General features: G+C 39.0%; 1 long non-coding RNA gene across 8 annotated transcripts in view; it reads right to left on the bottom strand.

Annotated features, from left to right (window-relative positions):
• LOC102899814 overlaps window positions 1–24,203 on the bottom strand; it is a 264,055-nt gene that overhangs the window by 94,742 nt on the left and 145,110 nt on the right. For 7 of the 8 annotated variants that reach the window (XR_006585685.1, XR_006585683.1, XR_006585687.1 and 4 more), the window contains 2 exons: window positions 22,382–22,463; window positions 14,386–14,546 (listed from right to left, as the gene is read on the bottom strand). This is a non-coding gene — a long non-coding RNA (uncharacterized LOC102899814). The remainder of the gene's footprint in view (window positions 1–14,385; window positions 14,547–22,381; window positions 22,464–24,203) is intronic. The other variant, XR_006585689.1, reaches the window with a different exon arrangement.

The raw sequence follows: 24,203 nt of genomic DNA, 5'->3' as shown, positions 1-24,203 counted from the left end.
ACCCAGGCGCCCCTTAGGTTTCTTCTTAATGCAAATGGCTCTTGAAGATTTTGACATTCATTTATTTATTTATTTATTTATTTATTTATTTATTTATTTATTTATTTATTTATTTATTTATTTAATTTTGTGGCCTGCCTTGTCCTCACTGGTCTCTAGAAGTTCTCTAAGTATTCTAGATACTTGTCCTTCCTCAGCTATCTGTGTGGGAAGTGGCTTCACCCACTCTATGGCTGGCCTTTTCCTTGTATCTTGGGAATAATAAGTCTCAGATGTTCTAAAGTTAAATTTATCATATTTCATTCATGATTACAGCTTTCAGTGTCTTGTTTTAAAAAAAATCCTACTATATCTCAATGCCACAAAGACTTTCTTCTGTATTATTTTACAAAAGCCTCCCAGATACAACTCTTTCATGAACCCGGGATTGGTTTTCTTGTGGAGTGGAATGGGGAGTCCCATCTCAGAAGAGAATCGAAACAGTCATCATCCTGCCAGATATTACAAGGTAAATACCATTTCTCACCCCTCAACCCATATGTCATTTTTTTCTGGAAGGTAAGTCTATTGTACTTTTTGATTTGGATCCCCACTAGACATTAGTGTTACTTTTTTATTTCCAAGAGTTTATTTAAGTTCTGGTTAACACGCAGTGTTATATTAGTTTCAGGTGTAGAATTTAGTGATTCATCACTTACATACAACACGTGGTATGGTACTGGCACAAAAACAGACACTCAGATCAATGGAACAGAATAGAGAACCCGGAAATGGACCCACAAACGTATGGCCAACTCATCTTTGACAAAGCGGGAAAGAATATCCAATGGAATAAAGACAGTCTCTTCAGCAAGTGGTGCTGGGAAAACTGGACAGCGACATGCAGAAGAATGAACCTGGACCACTTTCTTACACCATACATAAAAATAAACTCAAAATGGACAAAAGACCTAAACGTAAGACAGGAAGCCATCCTAACCCTAAAGGAGAAAGCCGGCAAAAACCTCTTTGACCCCGGCCGCAGCAACTTCTTACTCAACACGTCTCTGGAGGCAAGGAAAACAAAAGCAAAAATGAACTATTTCGACTACGTCAAAATAAAAAGCTTCTGCACAGCAAAGGAAGTAATCAAAATTAAAAGGCAACCTACAGAACAGGAGAAGATATTTGTAAATGACATATCCAACAAAGGGTTAATACCCAAAATTTATATAGAACTTAGAAAACCCGAACCCGAAAAATAACCCAGTTAAGAAATGGGCAGAAGACATAAATAGACATTTGTCTAAAGTCTAAAAAAAAATTACTGTTTACATTTTATGTTCATTTTCATTTTCCCCCATGTTTTGGCTTTCCAGACCTTAACTCTGCAGTCTGTATTCATTTTCTTCCACTTGAGATGCATCCTTTAGGATTTCATTTCCTGAGAATCTGCGAGTGACAAATCCTTTTAATCCATTTACTGTAAATGTTCACATCTGACTTCCATTCGTGCAGTTTATTTTCTCTGCATAGGATTTCAGGTTTTGCTTAATTTGTTTTGGCATTTTGAAGAGAGCCTTCTTGGGGCGCCCGGGTGGCGCAGTCGGTTAAGCGCCCGACTTCAGCCAGGTCACGATCTCGCGGTCCGGGAGTTCGAGCCCCGCGTCGGGCTCTGGGCTGACGGCTCGGAGCCTGGAGCCTGTTTCCGATGCTGTGTCTCCCTCTCTCTCTGCCCCTCCCCCGTTCATGCTCTGTCTCTGTCCCAAAAATAAATAAATGTTGAAAAACAAAATTAAAAAAAAAAAAAAAGAAGAGAGCCTTCTTTTGTTTTCCAATGTATGTAGTCACTATTGAGAAGTCATTCAGCCAGTCCTCAAGGCGGGGTTATTTCTCTGGCTGTCGTCAACATATTCTCTTTGTCTTTGTGTTGTTTTGTTTTGCCAACTCAATAACATTTAACGAGGTACGGATTTCCTTTTTATTATATTTAGGCTTTGTTGTCTTTCAACACATTTGGAAAATTCTCAGCTACTCTTTCTGCAAATGTTGCCTTTTCTCTTTTCCATCTATATTTGGGGCCCCAATGCAATGTCTTTTAGATGCACTCGTGGAATGCTGACCTCTTACCCTCTTATCTGTATTTTTACCTCTTGCTTTTTCCATGATAGGGTGTGCATGATTTCTTATGGTCTCCCTTCTGGTTTACTACATCTTACCTGCTAGGACCAATCTACTGCTATTTACATCATTTTTTAAAAATTTGAGATACTTTTTTTTTTATCATTTCCAGTTTTGTTGGTTTGAAAAAGCCGTGTCAATTAGTTAATAGTATTGTCTGAAAGGTAATTTTCTGATTTTGATCAGTGTATTCTAGGTGCGCAAGATGTTAACATGAGGGGAAGCTGTGTGAAAGCTATATGGGAACACGGTTTCCTGCAGCTTCTCTGTAAGTCTAAAATTAATTGCAAATATTAGTTCCAAATATTACTTCCAAAGGCTTAAGCGGCATATCAAACCACACAGGAATTTGGCAAATGTGATTAACGTTCTTTTAAAAACGATAAAAATGTACTGACCCAAAGGAGACATTGGGTGCTCATTAGAAGTGTGAAATTCTTATTAATAATTCAATTCCATATGCAGAGACCATGCCTGCCATAGGAGGTGGGATGCAGACCAGACACAGCTTTCAAAAAACTCTGTAAGGAGGAGCGCCTGTGTGATTCAGTCACTTAAAGTGTCCAACTCTTGATTTTGGCCCAGGTCACGATCTCACGGTTTGTGGGTTCGAGCCTCGACTTCAACTCAGAGCCTGCTTGGGATCTTCTCTCTCCCTCTCTCTCTCTCTGCCCCTCCCCTGCTTGTGCTCACGCGCGCGCTCTCTCTCTCTCTCTCTCAAAACAAATAAACTTAGAAAAATTAAAACGTTAAGTATCACTGAATTGAAATTATGTCAAAGAGCAGATGTTTTCTAGTGGAAGTTATGCTCCAAGGCTGCTAGTATAAAAATATTACCTTGCAACTAGGCCAGACGGAGCACGATTAAATTTCCCCCTGAACCACCGCAAAGTAGGAAGGGTGGGCCCTCGCTTTTGTAACACGTTGCTGCCCGTGCTCTCATTTTGTTTTTCATGCTGTAATTTCTTGGAATTGTTGCTTCCACCTGAATTTGGAACACAGTGGGGAGGAGGATGGTTCTTGGCCCGTTTCAGAGACGAGTCCCAATTCAGTTGAAGCACTCCTGACCTGTCCTCTGGATAACACAGCCCACGAATCTCAACTTCACGTACCGAACTTTCTCCTTCTTCATCTCCCTACTCTGATTGGAGGCTTTTAAGCGCTAGCCCTCAGCCTCCCTTGGCACGGCCCTGGCTGCTTTCGAAAGCACGCGCACCGGAGGCACATGGGAAGCTAAGCAGCATCCCGGGGTAGCAGATTGTCAACTGACGTAGGAACGTGAGCAAGTGTCACTTACTCATACACAGAGTCTGTGCACAGGCAAGTGCGTGCACTCACATGCACACACACACACACCCAGGGGACCAGAGAGCAGCGCGGCTTCAGGATGACTAACTTCCTTTTCCAGAAGCCCCGTTCCAGGCCTCAAATGACAGCTGTGACTCCATTATGCACCGGGGACTCTGGGCCTCTGTCTCATAAGGGACACCCCACCTGCTCTGCAGACACTCAGGAACTTGGCAAAGTCAGCCCCACCCACCTTGTTCCAGCTCTGTGAGCCCCTGAGAGAGAGCTAGCTCATCTCTCTTAATCAGGAGCAATGACTTTCAAAAGAGCCTGATGGCACCAATTGATGAACGAAGTCAAGAGGGAGAAGCTAATCATGAAGGATGTGCCTTGTGCCTGTGTGTGTTATTTATAGAAACCCAAGCAGACAGGGAGAATACATTAACATCATTAAGCTCATCTCCCCTGTTATTCTCAGTTCTGGTTCACGGCGAATCCTCGCTTAACCGCTTTCTACAGTATTTGAAAACAACCCATGCTGTATTTATTTTAGTTAAAATGGTGCCCCAAAAGAGAGTGTTTTCTCACTTATTTTTCTCCTCTATAAAGATGTTGATCTAGATTTCCACAGCAAGTTGTAAGAGGAGGTAAAAGGCCATGCAAACAATTTAACCTGGGGGACAGAGTCAGAGAAAGAAAGGTGCCGCCTTTTCCTAAGTGAAAGGGTTTTGTTACTTTTGAGACAGTCCCCTGTGGGACGCCTAGGTGGCTCAGTCAGTTAAGTGCTGGGCTCTTGGTTTCGGCTCAGGTCACGGTCTCGCACAGTTTGTGAGATCAAGCCCCAAATTGGGTCGGGCTCTGTACTGAGAGCAGGAAGCCTGCTTTGGATTCTCTCTCCCCACCCCCTCTCAAAGTAAGTAAACAGAAAGAAAGAGAGAAAGAGAGAAAGAGAGAAAGAGAGAAAGAGAGAAAAAGAGAAAGAGAGAAAGAAAGAAAGAAAGAAAGAAAGAAAGAAAGAAAGAAAGAAAGAAAGAAAGAAAGAAAGAGAGAGAAAGAAAGAGAGAAAGAAAAAAAGAGAGAAAGAAAGAAAGAAAGAAAGAAAAGAAAGCAGTTCACCTTGCAAAGGACTGTTACAATAATACAGTCGATTTAACAACGATCATATGTAAAGATTGCAGAATCGGACGTAGAGACTAAAACAGAAAGCCCGTTATTTAAGACGAGGTAGAGAGTGAGTCTAAAACCTGTTGCAGTGGAACACAGGCCCCCAACTCCTGATTCCATACCCCGGGTGCTATCCTCATCTTGAGTTAACAGAAAATCAGTTTTGTCTTTCACGTCTCAGTTCTCAAATCGTATCGCACAGAAAGTTCTCAATATAATCAAATATCCAGCCCATGTTTAAGTTTCCATACTTGTTTAATTGACTAATTAATAACAGTTTGCTTGCCTCAATCAGGACATGCACTTTGATTGCTTGATATGTTTCTAATGTCTTCTTAAATCTACAGTTTCCTCTTCCATCTCCCCCCCCCCCCGCCCTTTTCTTCTTTCAATGTATTCACTGAAGAAAACAGCTTGATGTCCTACAGAACCTACCACAGTCAGGATTTTGCAGACTGCATCGTGGTGGTATCACATGCACCTTACATGTAAACTGGGGCTTCGATTTAGAATTTTCACTAGAATTAGATTTAACCGTTAAAAAAACTGCTTTATTGATGGTATTATGTGTTTTCATTAGGAGGTTTTAGCAGTCTTTTTGCTAGGACCCCTTATGCCTTATAGATTGCTAGTGTGGCTACTCTATCATTGATAGAGTATCATTGAAGTGACTCTCTTCATTTAGGAGCTGGATCACATCTGACACCTCCAAAATATGGCACCTTGGTGCATTGAATATGGCACCTTGACATAATTCGCGTTTAAGAAAAATGGCAGAGGGGCACCTGGGTGGCTCAGTCGGTTAAGCATCTGACTCTTGATTTTGGTTCAGGTCATGATCTCAGTCTGTGAGTTGGAGCCCCGCGTCGGGCTCTGCACTGACAGTGAGGAGCCTGCTTGGGATTCTCTCTCTCTCCACCCCCCCAACTCTCTCTGCCTCTCCCCTGCTCAAGTGTGCGCATGCTCACTGTCTCTCTCTCAAAATAAATAAATAAACGTTTATTAGAAAAGAAAAAAAAGAAAACGGGCAGAAGTAGAAAGGTCACTCCGACCCTTCACCCACCATTCTCTCCTAAAACAGGTCAGAGAATCCTCGGGTAAGAGGTACCCTCTCTATACCCAGGGAAAAGGAGCATCCTTACATCTAAAGGAAAAAGGACGCCCAGAAAAATCACAACAAACAGGCATTGCTGAAGTTTTCCTCAGTTTCCTACACTTAACTTCACATAACCTATTGTATTTCGACAGGACTGTCCCCTCTTACCAAACCTAGCGTAAAAATACTCAGATCTACCTGTTCCTTCGGATCTTTATTTCCTTAGGAGGGCTCCTGTCACTTACAACTTAAGCTAAAGAAATGTGTGTGCTTTTCTCCTGTTAACCTGTCCCTGTCAGTGTAATTTTCAGACTCAGCCAGGGATACCAAGGGGGTTTAGGAAAAATGTTCCTCCCTGATACCTCTAGAAAGAGAACTTACTCTCGTTAACTATTTGGTTTCCTAGAGGTAGAGTACCCTTAATACGCTAAAGATTGATTTTTTTCATTGTGCTTATGGTTATGCCAACATTTTAACGGTACAGTGACTTATATGCAAAGAAATTTTGCTTCTTTCCTTGTCCCATTCAACCCATTTTCTCCCCCATAGAAAGCCTTCACATCTTTTCAGCTTTAGGCTTTATCTTTTTCCATTTTATTCTCATTTTATTCTTTTATAGCAAAGTACATATTTTTCTCCATCTTTATGTTATCGCATTATATCATAGAATTCCCACCACGTCATACAGAGAACAAGAGGAAAACTTTTCTTCTCCCAACTTGGTCTCAGTGGTTTGGAGCCTACAAGTTAACTGATGAATAGACAGATTGAGAGGAGAAAAGGCAATGTTGCCTTTTTTTCTTTTTTAATGTTTATTTCTTTTTGAGACAGAAAGAGCATTTGCAGGGGAGGAGCATGGACAGAGAGAGTCACAGAATCTGAAGTGGGCTCCAGGCTCTGAGCTGTCAGCACAGAGCCCCACATGGGGTTCAAACTCACGAACCGGGAGATCACGACCTGAGCCGAAGTTGGACACTTAACTGACTGAACCACCCAGGCGCCTCAAGACAATGTTGCTTTAAGGGTAGACCTAAGAGTCCTCATATACCAAACTTAACAAATGGGAAAGATGTTGGTTTAAGGTTTCAGTGGAAGGTATGGAAGGTTCTACTGGGTTTCTTGATGCTAATGGAAATGGGCACTCTATCTCCATGGCAGAATTCCCAGGAAACTCCCTCAGAGGGAGGTCAAGGGCAGCTCTTTGGAGGCCCTGCTTTTCTCAGATAAAGAAAGCTCATATAAGATTTCCTTCTGCATCTTCTTTGTCTCAAACACTTTCACTTTGAAATAATCTTGATACTCATTCTGAAGTCCTGGGTGGGTGCTGTCGGGGAGGAAAATTTTTATCTATCCTTTAAGATTCTTCGGGCTGGTCTATACATTAAATGGACATGAGATAGATTCACAGGAGAAAATCAAACAGAAGTTTAATAGCATGCATTCCTCCTGTGTACATGGAAAAGACCCAGGAAAACAGAGTAACTCCCCAAAATGGCCACAAACAAGTGTAAAGTTGTTGTGTAGAGTGAAGTCCGTGCCTTTTCCACTGATAACAGTTTCTAGAGATTTACAGTCATCTCCCTTTTCCTGGTACTGAGAGAGACACGCTTACAAACAGAGATTTCCCTTATAAATGGGAATGTCTCTTACGAAAGAACAAGTTCTCCTTTCCAGAACCTCTCTTGTGTTTGTGGTTTCTTACATACAATCAGCCTAAAATAATTATTATGCCAAAGAGATAGATTTGGGGGTGGCAAGTTTTGCTTTCCTGCAGCCTCAAGAGTCTCTCTTCATTCCATAGAATACATTCTTAGAATTACACTGTATACCAGTCATTCAACTGGTTCTCCAACGACTGAGACTTAAGTTGTGTCTCCCCTGTTACTATATTAAAACCAATGATATAAAGAATAACCTTGTGCACGAAATTTTTTGCATTTTTTTTCCAAATGTACATCTAGCTTAGACCCCTGAAAATGATATTTGATTTGTCATAGGGTAAATGCATATGCAGTTTTGCTAGATACGGTCAAATATCCTGCACAATCATTATACCGTCTTGCTTTCTCACTAGCAATCCATGAAAGTGTGCATTTTTCCTTTGTCTCCCCAAGAGAGTGTGTTGTCAGATTTTTGGACTTTTCTAACCTGATACCTAAGAAATAGTATCTCAAAACAGATACTATTTAATTTCTATTTATTGAAAGATTGAACATCTTTTCATATAGTTCAGAGTGCGTGGTTCCTTGTGTGTATGGATTGTCTTTTCATGACTCTAGCCCATCTTTCTACAAGGTCATAAATATTTTCATCTTTACTTCATGAAGCTCTACTTTTAAACTGCTTTGCTACCTACTTTAACATTTTTACGTTAAAAGTAGCAACAGTTCTTCTGCAATATAATGGCAAGGAGGCTCTCTTTGACCAAATTCTCCTGATCCCCCTGAACTTTTCATTAGGCCCACTTCTGTGTTCCTCTCTGAATTGTCCAATTTTAGCAAGAATCTTGGTAAGTCAGTTTAACCAGAATCCTCATCCTTCATATTGTACCCTTGATATCTGGTAGGGTTCTAATAGAATTCCTCAATCTCCACCATCCCCCCGGTGATGTCTGATCACCCTAACTTGCCTTCAGCAAGAATCCTCTTAGGTCGGTGGAACCAGAATCTTCTTACCTTTTAGTAATGTTCAATGTTCCCTTTTAGTAACTTTCTATCCACTCACCTCCACCTTTCTCCTTGGCTATATATCCTCACTTCCCAGTGCTGTGTTCAAAGTTGAGTTTAACCTCTCTCCCCCACTGCAAGACCCCATTGCAATGGTACCTACCCTACTACTGTGCCAACCCCTTTGAATAAAGTCTGCCTTCCCAACTTCAACAAGCGTCATAAATATTTTTTTTCTTTAACAGTCACAAATATTTTTCTCAGTTTCTTATTTCTCTTTTTAATTTGCTTTTTAATTTGCTGGTACGCAAAATTTGAAGGTTTATCTAATGAGATTTTATCAATCTTTTCACCTAATGCTTCTGAATTTTGTGTCATAATTAACAAAGTTATATAGGAATTTACTGAGATGTATGTCTAGTACTTTGCATAATTTACTTTTTTCAACATTTAAATTTCTTTTTTTTTAATTTTTTTTAACGTTTATTTATTTTTGAGACAGAGAGAGACAGAGAATGAACAGGGGAGGGGCAGAGAGAGAGGGAGACACAGAATCCGAAACAGGCTCCAGGCTCTGAGCGGTCAGCACAGAGCCCGACGCGGGGCTCGAACTCACGGACCGTGAGATCATGACCAGAGCCGAAGTCGGACGCTTAACCGACCGAGCCACGCAGGCGCCCCTCAACATTTAAATTTCTGATTAAATTAGAGTTTGTCCTGATGTATGCGTGATGTGAGGAACCAGTTCCGCTTTGGTTTTCCATATTGTTAACCAGTTATCCTAACAACACTTATAAAAAGTCCATCATTTCACCCCCAGATTGAGAATATCACCTTTAATTGGTACAAAATTTCTCTCTGACACAAGATCTATGTTTGGCTCTTCTGGTCTATCCATTGTATTCCATTCATGGGCCGGTGTTTACTTTACATACAGAAATTTAAAAAAATATTTTCATATATGATAGGATAATACCTCATTCCCCTTACCATTTATCTTTTGCAGGCTTTTTCCAGTTTTTCATGCTGACTTTTTCTTTCAAATGAACTTTAAAGTCAAGCTACCTAGCTTCAGGAAACAAAAGTTTGATGATTTTTTTTTTTTGGTGTTGTATTATACATCTAAATTCAAATATAAAGAACTGACATGTGATAGTACTGAATCTTTTTATTTTAGAGTATGCTTTCTTTTCCACGTACTCAAGTTTAATTTTACGCTATTCAGAAGTATTTTACAGTTTTCATTAGGTTTTTCCATGTAAATTTCTTTTTAACTTTACACTTTGGCAATTTTCCTAGTATAACTTGCCTCTTCTATTCCATTTTATCCTCTATGTGATTTTTGTTTGCTTTTAAATATTATGGCAGTTTGTTGTACGTGAATTTAAAAATGTGTTATTTTATTTTTTTTAAATGTTTATTTATTGTTGAGAGAGAGAGACAGAGCACAAGTGGGGGAGGGGCAGAGAGAGAGGGAGACACAGAATCTGAAGCAGGCTCCAGGCTCCGAGCTGTCGGCACAGAGCCCAGCGCTGGGCTCGAACTCACAAACGACGAGATCGTGACCTGAGCCGAAGTCGGACACTTGACCAACTGAGCCACCCAGGCACCTCTAAAATTCTCTTTTTTTTTCAGTTTTGTAAATGAATTCTTTAAGATTTTCCATGTATACAATCATATTATCTGCGAACAGAAATACTTTCATTCTTTGCCCTCCGATTTTTATGCATATAACACATCTTCCCAGTTAGCAGCAAGACATTTAGTTTTTAGATAAAGAGGAAGTATATTTATATCATATATAATCATAAATGTATGATTATGTTAATAAGTATTCATTATTCCTATTTTGTGTGCATGTGCTTGACGTAAATGCATGCTGGGTTGTAAACAATTTGCTGCGTTTTTGGAGTTGATTATATAATTTTTCTCCTAGTACTATTAGTGTATGGCTAACTATTAAAAACAACTCTCCATTTCTGGAATAAACTCCACTGAGTTCATGCATTATTTTTAAGGTGTTGTTAAACTAAGTCTCTAACATTTCATTTAAGACTTCTGCAGGGAAATTCAAGAATTAGATTGCATTGTAGTTAACTATATTGGTACATAATTTAATTAGTTGTATCTTCAATTTATAAAATAAGTTTGCAAGTATTCCTTCTATTACTATATTTTGGAGTAGCTTAAGAAACAGTAAGATTATTTGATTTTTAAAGAACTATCAGAATTCCAATGTGAATCTATTTCGATTTGAAATAGTATGGACTCTAGGACAGAAACCCATGCATCTATAGTCAACTTATTTTTGACAAGGGTGTCAGGAAAATTCAATGAAGAAAGAATAGTGTTTTCAACAATGGTTCTGGGATGATTAGATGTCACACAAAAATGAATGAAGTTGAATCCTCAACTCACATCGTATACAAAAATTAACTATACATGAAGCAAATACCAAAACGTAAGAGCTCAAAATATAAAACTCTGAGAAGACAGAATGGAAGAAAGTATGTGAAAATCACATATCTGGTAAAGGACTTTTCTCTAAAATATATAAAGAACTTTCAAAACTCAACGAAAGACAACCCAATCATCACACAATTGGGCCTAGGTTTTAAGTAGGTATTTTTCTGAAGAAGATACACAAATGGTGAATAGCCCATGAAAAGATACTCAACATCATTTGTCATCAGAGAAACAAAACCAGAATAAGGCAACACTTCACACCCACTAGAATGGCTATAATCAAAGAGTTAGGCAATAGCAAGTGTTGATGAGGATGCACAGGAACTGGAACCTCATAGCCTGACACGATGGACTTTTTATAAGTATCGTTAGGATAACTGAATGGCACTACTGAAAAACAAAGTAGAACTGATCCCTCACTTTATACATTAGGACAAATCCTAACACTCAATGCAGTAGGAATGTAAAATCATGCACACACTGTGGAAAATAATCTGTAAGTTCTTCACAAAGTTAAACAGAATTATCATTTGACCCAGTAATTATACTCCTAGAATTGAGACCTACGAAAACGTAAAAACCTGTGCGTAAATGTTCGCAGCGGCATTATTCATAATAGCTAAAAGGTGGAAACAACCCAAATGTCTATCAGATGACGGATGGATAAGAAATTTGGTACATCCGTGCAACAGAATATTATTCATCCACAAAAAGGACTGAAGTCCTGATATATGTCACAACATGAATGAACCATGAAAACTTTATGCTACGTGTAAGAAGCCAGTCACAAAAGACCATGTATCATAGGATTCCATTCATCCGAAATGTCCAGAATAGAGAAAAGTATAGAGACTAAAAGCAGATTAGTGCTTTCGTAGGACTGGGGCAGGGAGAGTAAGTGGGAGCTGAGAGATGATAGGTAAAGTGTTTGGAGTTTCTTTTTGATGTGATAAAAGTGCATTACAATTGACTGTAGTGATGATTATATATATCCATAAATATACTAAAAACCGCTGAATTGTATACTGTAAATGCTTGAATTGTATGGTGCGTGAATTACATTTCAGTAAAGCTGTTATCCCCAAATCTGCATTTTCACCATATTTATAGTTCAGACATTTCAATTATATATTTTTCCCAAATGCTTGCTGCCATGTTATTTTCACGGAAATTAAACAGATTTTTTCACATGTTCAGAAAACTATTACCATGTCTTATATCATCTTGCTAGATGCTTAAAATGGCATGTTTATTGTTTTTGTTTTTGTTTTGCTAATAATGAGCTTTATAAGAATTTTGTTTAAGTTTTTCGGATCAATACAGTATTCTGTATCTGTGATCTTTATTGTTTCTATATTGAAAGGACTAAACCAGAGTAACTCAGACCACTTTTGGCCTTATCTGATGAGAAGAAACAATATTAATTAATTAATTTCTACAGTCTATTAGTAACCATTTTGTTTTATACCCAAATGTTTAATTTCATCAAGAAACTTAATGCAAAGGAATGCAACTGAATCACTTTCCTATACCATACACAATAAAAAAACTCAAAGTGTACTAAGGACCAAAATGTAAGACGTAAAACCATAAAAATTCTAAAAGAGACCATAAGCAGTTATATATCTGACACTGGTCATAGCAACATTTTTCTAGATATGTCTCCTGACGCAAAGCAAACAAGACCAAAAACAAACTGCTGGGACTATATCAAAATAAAAGCTTCTGCATAGCAAAAGAAACAATCAACAAAACTAAAAGACAACCTTCTGAATGTGAAAAGATATTTGCGAATGACATATCTGATAAAGGATTAGTACCAAAAATACATAAGGAACTCATACAACTCAACATCCAAAAACCAAATAATCCAATTAAAAAATGGGCAGAAGACATGAACAGACACTTCTCCAAAGAAGACAATCTAAAAAAAAATTTGGTTAATGTTTATTTATTTTTGACAGAGAGAGAGAGAGAGAGAGACAGAGCATGAGTGGGGGAGGGGAAGAGAGAGGGAGACAGAGAATGTGAAGCAGGCTCCAGGCTCTGAGCTCTCAGCACAGAGCCCAACGTGGGGCTCCAACCCACAGACCGCGAGATCTTGACCTGAGCCGAAGTCAGGTGCCCAACCAACTGAGCCACCCAGGTGCCCCTCCAAAGAAGACAATCTAGATGGCCAACAGACACGTGAAAAGATGCTCAACATCATTCATCATCAGAGAAATGTAAACCAAAACCAGAATGAGATATCACCTCACATGCATCAGAATTGCTAAAATCAACAACATAAGAAACAACAAATGTTGGTGAGGATGTGGAAAAGAAGAAACTCTTGTGCATGCTCGGTGGGAATGCAAATTGGTACAGCCACTGTGGAAAACAGTACGGACGTGCCTCAAAAAAAGTAAAAACAGAATTGCTATACAATCCAATAATTCCACTACTGGGTATTTACATAAAGAAAACAAAAAATGCTAATTCAAAAAGATATAGGTACCCCTATGGTTTTTGCAACATTATTTACAAATTGTGTCTCCAAATTATGGAGGCAACCCAAGTGTCCATCACACACACACACACACACACACACACACACACACACACACACAGGAATATTATTCAGCCATAAAAAAGAATGAAATCTTGCCATATGCAACAACATGCATAAATCTACAGAGTACAATGGTAAGCGAAATAAGCCAGAGAAGACAAACGCCATGATTTCACTCATATGGAACTTAAGAAACAGAACAAACGAAGTAAAAAAGAGATAAACCAAAAACAAAACAAAACAAAAAAAGACCCTTAACTATGGAGAACAAACTGATGGTTACCAGAGGGGAGGTCAGTAAAGAAGCGGGTGAATTAAGTGATAGGGATTAAGAGTACACTTGTCATGGATGAGCACTGAATAATGTATAGAATTGCCGAATCATTACATTGCAAACCTGACATTGATATGGAATTAAAATTTAACAAATTAAAGAAAATGATTTGTTTCCCAAGATGTCATTTACCTCAGGCAGGTAAAAGGCTATACCCATACATTTCACTGTGGTTTTTAACTAGCTACAAAGTACCTCATTGGTATTGTTTCATTGAGTGCATTTACCTTGATCATGTCTTGGGAAAACAAGGAACTTACTGTCTTTGCCTTTGAATACAGTAAGAGGCCACTGGGATGGATGGATTGTTGATACATTAGATAGAGAGAGAGAGAGAGAGAGAGAGAGAGAGAGAGAGAGAGAGAGATACATACATAGATACATAGATACATAGACACATAGATACATAGATAGATCGATCGATCGACAAAAGCTTGGTAGGATTGCACAGTCTTATTAGCAACAGGCAGATATTCAGCTTCTGGCTTTTATTTCATTTTCTCAAGCCCCTTTGTAATGGCAGAGTCTTCAACCTCCCCAGTAAATCCACTCTTTCTCTCAAGGGTTATTGTATTGAGCTTTGTAGGTGTAGGTGGTTCAATAAACTCTTTTTAACTAGAGTTCCATGTAACTATTGAAAACCATAAAAATGTTCACTTACGTAAGCCTAGGGTCTGAAAAGATGAAAACACGTGCGGTCTCGGTAGGCACCGTGAATTTAACCTTGGCTTTTTCACGGAGGGCCACAAGAAAGTCAATCACAAACGATGGACCAAATTGAAGGTGCACATAGAGTCACAGATTCCTGCAGGTTCGCCTCTCCTACGAAAACAGAAATTCCTAATGAGAAAGTCAGAGTCGCCTCGTGGGTTCCTCTGGTCTTGCTGCAGAACCTTGAGAACGTAGGGCCCGCTGTGTGCAGGCATGAGTAGCAACAGGCAGGCTGGTAGTGAGCAGGGGAGAATCAGTCAAAGAACTTATCACTGCAGGCTCCTGGCCCATTTCTGCAACCTTACCTCCCTCCCCTAACATTTCCTCTATCCTTGCTAGAAGGGCATCTGCAGCAGGACCAAAAGCAGCCATGATATTTAAGAAAAGGACCCCTCTCTGGGTATCTCCAGATAGATACTTCTATCTATCTCTCCCTCGAATCTTTTTGTAATCAACTGACACGCTCAGAATGGCTGTGCACAGAAATGAATAGCTAGAGGTAACACACGGTTGTCGATATTCCGGAGAAAGTGCTAGAGGCATGGACACTGACTATTACAAAGTGGATAAGTGCCCCTTCCGTATCACCCTTCCTGCAGCCATTATCATAATTTCCAACACAGAAAAGTATCCCTTTGTAGGTAAAATCTAACATGCTCTGGACACATGCCGACCATTTATGCAACAGACTGTGGACAGATATATAAACCATCCTTCCATGAGACAAGGCAAGACAGCTGAATGCAGAATCCCAAGGAGTCATATTAGGCCAACCACTCATTTCTGTTAAGGTCATAAAGTATTTAAATTGGTATTCTTGTATGAATAGTAACTCAAAAACCTCACATTTATTAGGAGACCAAAGTGCTGTATTCCTATCTATTACCTCTAAATATAAAATAAAGTAATATCAGACACCATTAACTGAGAATAAAAATTTTATTCTGAAATAGTTTGAATTTCAAATCTGGTTGTAACCTTGGGACTAGGTAGGTGAGCAATCAGGTAACACAGAAGTATCTGGTTTTTTGTTGTTTTTTCCCCCCCCTTGATTTACAGATCTCTGCCTGGATTTTATACACTACTCCCTAGGGAGACATTATGGAAAAAACCATGAAAACCACCTACTTGAAATTTAACACTTGCAAACAGTGTCTTATCCAGAAGGTCACCATCTGCAATTAAACATCATTTTAAAAGCCCAGAGGAAATGAAATGCTAAGTGTGACATTCTTTGGATCATGCCTACAGTTTATTAAACTGCAGGAAATAAACATTCTCATTTTCCACTCATTTTTAGCTATCCTTCTTGTCAAAGCTCAAGAGTAATATATTAGTGGTATTTGGTGTTTTGGGGATCAAAGTTTTCCTTTCTTAATATCTTTATTTGGAAAGCTTGAATCTGCCTCCTTCTCACCTAGATGAACAGTGACTATGTAAAGGATGGAAAATAATGCATAAAAGAAGGATACTGAATTCATGATACAGAGGTAACTATTCATACGGCAAAATATGAAATTATATCCCAGTTCACATCATACATAAAAGTAAATATCTAAATGGTAATAGTAAAATCTATATCATTTTAAATAAAAATATATGTAAGATATTAGAATAGGATTAAATTATTTTAAAAAGGTTTCTTTAAAGATTAAATATCAATTGGGGCACCTGGGTGGCTCAGTCGGTTGAGCATCAGACTTCAGCTCAGGTCACGATCTCATGGCTCGTGAGTTCGAGCCCCGCATCCGACTCTGTGCTGACAGCTCAGACCTGGAGGCTACTTCAGATTCTGTGTCTCCCTCTCTCTCTCTACCCCTCTCCCATTTGCTCTGTCTCTTTCTCAAAAATAAATAAAAACACTAAAAATTTTTTTAAATTAAATACTAATTTTTTCTTCTGGTTCTGGTCATTGTGAATTATGCAGTTCCCGCTCAGACTATAAGCTATTGTAAAATGTATAAAATGTGTAATGTAACTGTTTGAAGGCATATTTCCTATCTTGCTGGTGTAAAAAAACAGAGGCCAGACATAGGGGCTGAAGTGGTGGCTAGAATTTCTGGGACAGGATATAAGATAATGAGGAAATACAGTGAAAGAGCCTCATAAATCTGATAGGGATAGTCTTGAGGTTTTGACCAAATATTTATATGTGTGCAGAGCAGGATTCTATGAAGCTTAGCAAAGAAGGTCTTATGCAGGAGAGGTAAGCAGAAATTCCCAAAGCACACAAGGCCATATACTTTGAAGTTACGACCCAGTATAAGGGAGAGCTCTAAATGAGCATTTACTTAAGATCCCAGAAAGTCCACTCTTTAACAGAAGAGCGATTCTGGCCCAAGAATCAGGATAAGGAATACTCTTGACTTACTCTCCATAACCTAAAACCAAGCCTCAACAAGATCAAGGTAGGTCACCAGGAAAGCAAACTGTCTTCCAGACTAAAATTCAATATTCTTTAACGGAAATGAACAAAGTGAGACTCGGAACAACGCAGCATAGACAATGTCAAGTGTGTGATCAATAACTACTGCACATAGGAAGAGTTGGATAATGTGACCCACAGCCAGAAGGAGAGATAATAGTAAACAGAAGATGTAGGGGTGATAGAGAGACTATAATCAGCATATCAGGGCTTCCAAATGACCATCCAAATATGACCAAAGACTTAAGGCAAAAGATGGAGAAAATGATTGAACTGAACAAAGAAAGAACCAAATGCTTTAAAAGGTTAATTATACTGACAAATCGGTGTTTAAGGAAACAAAAATCAAAAACAGAAATTATCAGCATGTGGAATAAAAGAAGGAACATTACTGCAGATGCTGCAGACATAATGAAAGCAATAGCAGATATGAAAACCTTAGGCCATCAAATTTCATAACTTACATGAAATGCCCAATTCATTAAAAATTTTTATCAAAATTGACATGACGCGATATACATATATAAAATCTACATAACAATATCCTCATTAAACAAATCAAATTAAACAAATTAAAATTAAACAAATCAAACAAATCATCACCATGATCAAGTGGGATTCATTCCTGGGCTGCAGGGCTGGTTCAACATTCGCAAATCAATCAACGTGATACATCACATTAATAAAAGAAAAGAGAAGAACCATATGATCCTGTCAATCGATGCAGAAAAGGCCTTTGACAAAATCCAGCACCCTTTCTTAATAAAAACCCTTGAGAAAGTCGGGATAGAAGGAACATACTTAAAGATCATAAAAGCCATTTATGAAAAGCCCACAGCTAACATCATCCTCAATGGGGAAAAACTAAGAGCTTTTTCCCTGAGATCAGGAACACGACAGGGATGTCCATCTCACCGTTGTTGTTTAACATAGTGTTGGAAGTTCTAGCATCAACAATCGGACAACAAAAGGAAATCAAAGGCATCAAAATCGGCAAAGATGAAGTCAAGCTTTCGCTTTTTGCAGATGACATGATATTATACATGGAAAATCCGATAGATTCCACCAAAAGTCTGCTAGAACTGATACATGAATTCAGCAAAGTTGCAGGATACAAAATCAATGCACAGAAATCAGTTGCATTCTTATACACTAACAATGAAGCAACAGAAAGACAAATAAAGAAACTGATCCCATTCACAACTGCACCAAGAAGCATAAAATACCTAGGAATAAATCTAGCCAAAGATGTAAAAGATCTGTATGCTGAAAACTATAGAAAGCTTGTGAAGGAAATTGAAGAAGATACAAAGAAAAGGAAAAACATTCCGTGCTCATGGATTGGAAGAATAAATATGGTTAAAATGTCAATACTACCCAAAGCTATCTACACATTCAATGCAATCCCAATCAAAATTGCACCAGCATTCTTCTCGAAACTAGAACAAGCAATTCTAAAATTCATATGGAACCACAAAAGGCCCGAATAGCCAAAGTAATTTTGAAGAAGAAGACCAAAGCAGGAGGCATCACAATCCCAGACTTTAGCCTCTACTACAAAGCTGTCATCATCAAGACAGCATGGTATTGGCACAAAAACAGACACATAGACCAATGGAATAGAATAGAAATCCCAGAACTAGACCCACAAACATATGGCCAACTAATCTTTGACAAAGCAGGAACGAACATCCAATGGAAAAAAGACAGTCTCTTTAACAAATGGTGCTGGGAGAACTGGACAACAACATGCAGAAGGTTGAAACTAGACCACTTTCTCACACCATTCACAAAAATAAACTCAAAATGGATAAAGGACCTGAATGTGATACAGGAAACCATCAAAACCTTAGAGGAGAAAGCAGGAAAAGACCTCTCTGACCTCAGCCGTAGCAATCTCTTACTCGACACATCCCCAAAGGCAAGGGAATTAAAAGCAAAAATGAACTACTGGGACCTTGAAGATAAAAAGCTTCTGCACAGCAAAGGAAACAACCAACAAAACTAAAAGGCAACCAACGGAATGGGAAAAGATATTTGCAAATGACATCTCGGACAAAGGGCTAGTATCCAAAATCTATAAAGAGCTCACCAAACTCCACAACCAAAAAACAAATAACCCAGTGAAGAAATGGGCAGAAAACATGAAGAGACACTTCTCTAAAGAAGACATCCGGATGGCTAACAGGCACATGAAAAGATGCTCAACGTCGCTCCTTATCAGGGAAATACAAATCAAAACCACACTCAGATATCACCTCACGCCAGTCAGAGTGGCCAAAATGAACAAATCAGGAGACTCTAGATGCTGGCGAGGATGTGGAGAAACGGGAACCCTCTTGCACTGTTGGTGGGAATGCAAACTGGTGCAACCACTCTGGAAAACAGTGTGGAGGTTCCTCAGAAAATTAAAAATAGACCTACCCTATGACCCAGCAATAGCACTGCTAGGAATTTACCCAAGGGATACAGGAGTACTGATGCATAGGGGCACTTATACCCCAATGTTTATAGCAGCACTCTCAACAATAGCCAAATTACGGAGAGAGCCTAAATGTCCATCAACTGATGAATGGATAAAGAAATTGTGGTTTATATACACAATGGAGTACTACCTGGCAATGAGAAAGAACGAAATATGGCCCTTTGTAGCAACGTGGATGGAACTGGAGAGTGTGATGCTAAGTGAAATAAGCCATAGTGTGATGCTAAATGAAATAAGCCATACAGAGAAAGACAGATACCATATGGTTTCACTCTTATGTGGATCCTGAGAAACTTAACAGAAACCCATGGGGGAGGGGAAGGAAAAAAAAAAGAGGTTAGAGTGGGAGAGAGCCAAAGCATAAGGGACTCTTAAAAACTGAGAACAAACTGAGGGTTGATGGGGGGTGGGAGGAAGGGAGGGTGGGTGATGGGTATTGAGGAGGGCACCTTTTGGGATGAGCACTGGGTGTTGTATGGAAACCAATTTGACAATAAATGTCATATATTGAAAAAAAAAACAAAATTGGCATAATGCAATATATATATATATATATATATATATATATATATATATATGCAGAAAAGGCCTCATTAAAAAAATCAAATTTGACATTAATACCTTCTTAAAAATAGAACTACTCTTCTGGTTTTATCTACTGCATGTAAAGGGTTTAGAAATTGTCATTCCTACTCTTAAGCTCAAAAGCTGAGCAAACAGTATAAGAGACTGTTCTTGTAATTATTCCAGAACTGAGGTCACAGGGCAAACCACCACCAACCCCAAATCTGAAGAGACAGACAGAGACAGAACCAAAACTAATATCAGCCTACTGGATGCAAAAGTCAGCGGACTCATAAATTGGTAAGAACCCTAAAACTGTGTTGACACGTGGCTGGAGACTGAGATCAGACTAACGTAAAGGTGGAAACTCTCAGAAACCACAGTCTACATGTTCATGTTCAAAATGTTCAAACCGCATGCTCATGGGTTTTACCTACAGGTTCTCATATAGAAAAGGGAGGAAAAACTTGTTTTTCCGGCAGGGGGAGGGGAAAAGTAACCATTTAAAAATATGCCCAGAGCATCCTTCATAAAAAGGACCAGCACGCCAATGGAGATATCGGACTTTACAAGAGTCTTCGCTGATGTAGGAGAAGGGAAATTACCCAATATCAACCGCTTCTAGCTTTTTTATTTCACCTAAAGGAGGAAAGTGGGGATAACTGAGAAGCACTTGTGAAGGCCACAGCCTAGGGATTCAAACTAAATAAAATACGGAGACTTAATCACAGGATTACACAATGCTTCTCCTCTTCCCACACGTTACCGCTGAAGCACTTACCCACTTAAACAGTTTCATGGGTTTTACCAAAGATAACCCTACCCAGTATCAATCTAACAAATAACTATAGGACCTGTATGCATACAATTAAAAACTAACGAGAAAATCATATAAATGAAGAGATATCCCATAATCATGGTATGGAAGATTCAATAATATTAAGATGTCAATTCTTACCAATTTGATCTATAAGGTCAATGCAATCCCAATCAAAATCCTGGCAAACTACTTTGTGAATGTCAACCAACTGATACAAACATGTATTGGAAAAGACAAAAGTCCCAGAATAGCCAATATTGAAGAACACAGTCAGAGGAGGATAACGCTACCTGACTTCAAGACTTGATACAAATCAAAACAGCATGATATTGGCAAAAGAACAGACACATCAAACAATGGAAGAAAACAGAGATTCCAGAAAATAGACCACACAGATATAGTCAACTGATCTTTGATAAAGAAGCAAAGCCAATTCAATGGAGAAAGAAGAGCCTTCTTAATAAATGTTGCTGGAACAATTGGACATCCCTCTGCAAAAAACAAAACATATATATATATATATATGTGTGTAATATATATATATATATGTGTGTGTGTGTGTGTGTTATATATATGTGTAATATATATATATGTGTGTAATATATATATATATATATATATATATATATATATGACAGAGACAGAGAGAGAGAGACAGAGACTACAAAAATCAACTCAAAATAGATCTTAGATGTAAATGCTAAATGCAAAACTATAAAACTTAGAAGAAAATATAGAAGAAAATCAAGCTGACCTTAGGTTTGGCAATGAGTTTTTAGACAGACTACCAAAAGCATGAGCATGACCCAAGAAAGAAAAAAATTGATAAGGTGGACCTTATTAAAAATTTTTCTAACATTTGTTTATTATTGAGAGACAAAGAGAGATAGACCATGAGCACGGGAGGGACAGAGAGAAGGGGAGACACAGAATCCAAAGCAGGCTCCAGGGCTCCAGGCTCCGAGCTGCCAGCACAGAGCCCGACGTGGGGCTCGAACCTACAAACTGCGAGATCATGACCTGAGCCGAAGTTGGACATTTAACCGAGCCACCCAGGTGCCCCTAAGGTGGACTTTATTAAAAGAAAATAAAAGCAAAAAGTTTCTCCATGAAATACATTTTTAAGATTATGAAAAAAAAAGCCTTAGGCAAGGAGAAAATATTTGAAAAACATATATCTAAAAAAAGAACTTGAATTCAAAATATAATAAATGATCTTAAATTTCAACGAGAACGTAAAACAAAATTCTTAAATGGGTACAATATATGAATGAATACAGCAGTGAAGAAGATATGCAGGTAGCATGTAAGCACGTGGAAAAACCTTCATTGTCATTTATCATCAGGAAATTTCATATTCAAATAATACCACCACACAAGGATTAGAATGGGTAAAATTAGAAAAAATAAGAATAAAACAAAATCAGCAATAGCACATGCACGGAGCAACAGGAACTCTAAGTCACTGATGTTGCAAATGCAAACGGGACAGCCACACTGGAAGACAGTTTGGAAGGTTCTACAAAGCTAAATATGGTTTTACCATATGATCCAGCAAGCATGCTCCTTGGTGTTTACACAATCAGTTTGAAAATTCACGTCGACACAAAACCTGACATATGAACGTTTATGGCAGCATTCTCCATACTCACCAAAAACTAGAGGCAACGAGGTGTCCTTCAATAGATTCACGACTACATAAATGGTGAACCCTCCGTGCAACGGAATATTATTCTGCAACAAAAAGAAATGAGCTATCATACCATGAAAAGACACGGATGCCCACTGCTAAGTGACAGAAGCCATTGAAGGCGCTGCAAATTATATGATTCCAATTATATGACATTCTAGAAATGGTAAAACTGTAGACCCAACAAAATGGTGAGTGGTTTCCAAGAATTCAGGGGAAGGCAGAGGTATATAAGTGAAGTATAGAGGAGTTTTTAGGGCAACAAAGTTACTCTTTATACTATTGCAGTGGTAGGCACAAGACAGACATACAAAATCCATGGAACTTTACAGCACAAAGAACAAACCTTGATGTATGCTAATAAAAAATTATAATTCTGGAGGTTGGGAGATCCCAGGAAAAAAATGCAAACTGTGACGGGAAAGAGAATCTGTGTCACAAAAAGGATGCAATAAACTTACTGAAAGGGAACTGCAGGAAACATGCCAGCCTAAGTCACTTTGGGTTTTTTTTTTTTTAATGTTTTATTTATTTTTGAGACAGAGACAGAGCATGAGCAGGGGAGGGGCAGGGAGAGAGGGAAACACAGAATCCTCAGCAGACTCCAGGCTCTGAGCTGTCAGCACAGAGCCCGACGCGGGGCTCGAACTCACAGACCACGAGATCATGACCTGAGCCGAAGTTGGACGCTTAACTGACTGAGCCACCCAGGCGCCCCCGGCCTAAGTCACTTTGGAAATGAATGGAGTCTGTGAGACTAAATAAAGGCAAAATGAACCATACATTAGTACTATACTCCAGTTGACGTGGTTGTTTGCCAGGGCGGGTGCAGACTAACCATTCTGATTCTGCTTTTCACACATTCTAGAATGGAACAGCCAAGTGGATGGATGGCAAAAAGTAGGGGCCAGATTTCTTACTATTGTCATGGGAGTTTACAGCTAAGCAAAGGGAAGAGTATAGGATCGTCTATTCAGTAATTAATTACAGTTGGAGACATCTGGGGGCATCTGGGTGGCTCAGTCGGTTAAGTGTCCGACTTTGGCTCAGGTCATGATCTCGCTGTTGGTGAGTTTGAGCCCCGCATCTGGCTCTGTGCTGACACCTCGGAGCCTGGAGCCTGCTTCGGCTTCTGGGTCTCCCTCTCCCTCTACCCTTGCCCACTCACACTCTATTTCCCTTTCTCTCAAAAATAAACATTAAAAATTTGTTTTGAAAAAAAAAAAGTTGGAGACATCTGTACCAACTCATGTTTAGCTGGTAGGAATATACACAAGTTAGTATAAACACATCTAGTTTTTGTTCTGTCAACCAAGTTGACCAAAACAAAACAAAACAAAACAAAACAAAACAAAACAAAACCCAAATCAACAACCCAGCAGCAAATAGTACACGGAGCACAAAGAATTTTATTTCTAATGTTATTCCCTAAAGGACTAATGCTCCTTGGAGAAACCACTGATTCTAGGTCTGGGGCAAAAAATATGCAGGATGAGCCCGAAGCATCATTTCCCTTTGTCCAGATCTTCATTTAGCTTTTTTCTGCATCTTTAAAATAGTTGTTTCAGGGGCGCCTGGGTGGCGCAGTCGGTTAAGCGTCCGACTTCAGCCAGGTCACGATCTCGAGGTCCGGGAGTTCGAGCCCCGCGTCAGGCTCTGGGCTGATGGCTCAGAGCCTGGAGCCTGTTTCCGATTCTGTGTCTCCCTCTCTCTCTGCCCCTCCCCCGTTCATGCTCTGTCTCTCTCTGCCCCAAAAATAAATAAAAAACGTTAAAAAAAAAATT

Source organism: Felis catus, chromosome C2 (assembly GCF_018350175.1).
Source record: "Felis catus isolate Fca126 chromosome C2, F.catus_Fca126_mat1.0, whole genome shotgun sequence".
In the NCBI taxonomy this organism is placed as follows: domain Eukaryota; kingdom Metazoa; phylum Chordata; class Mammalia; order Carnivora; family Felidae; genus Felis; species Felis catus.
This window is presented reverse-complemented; position numbering and strand designations above follow the sequence as displayed.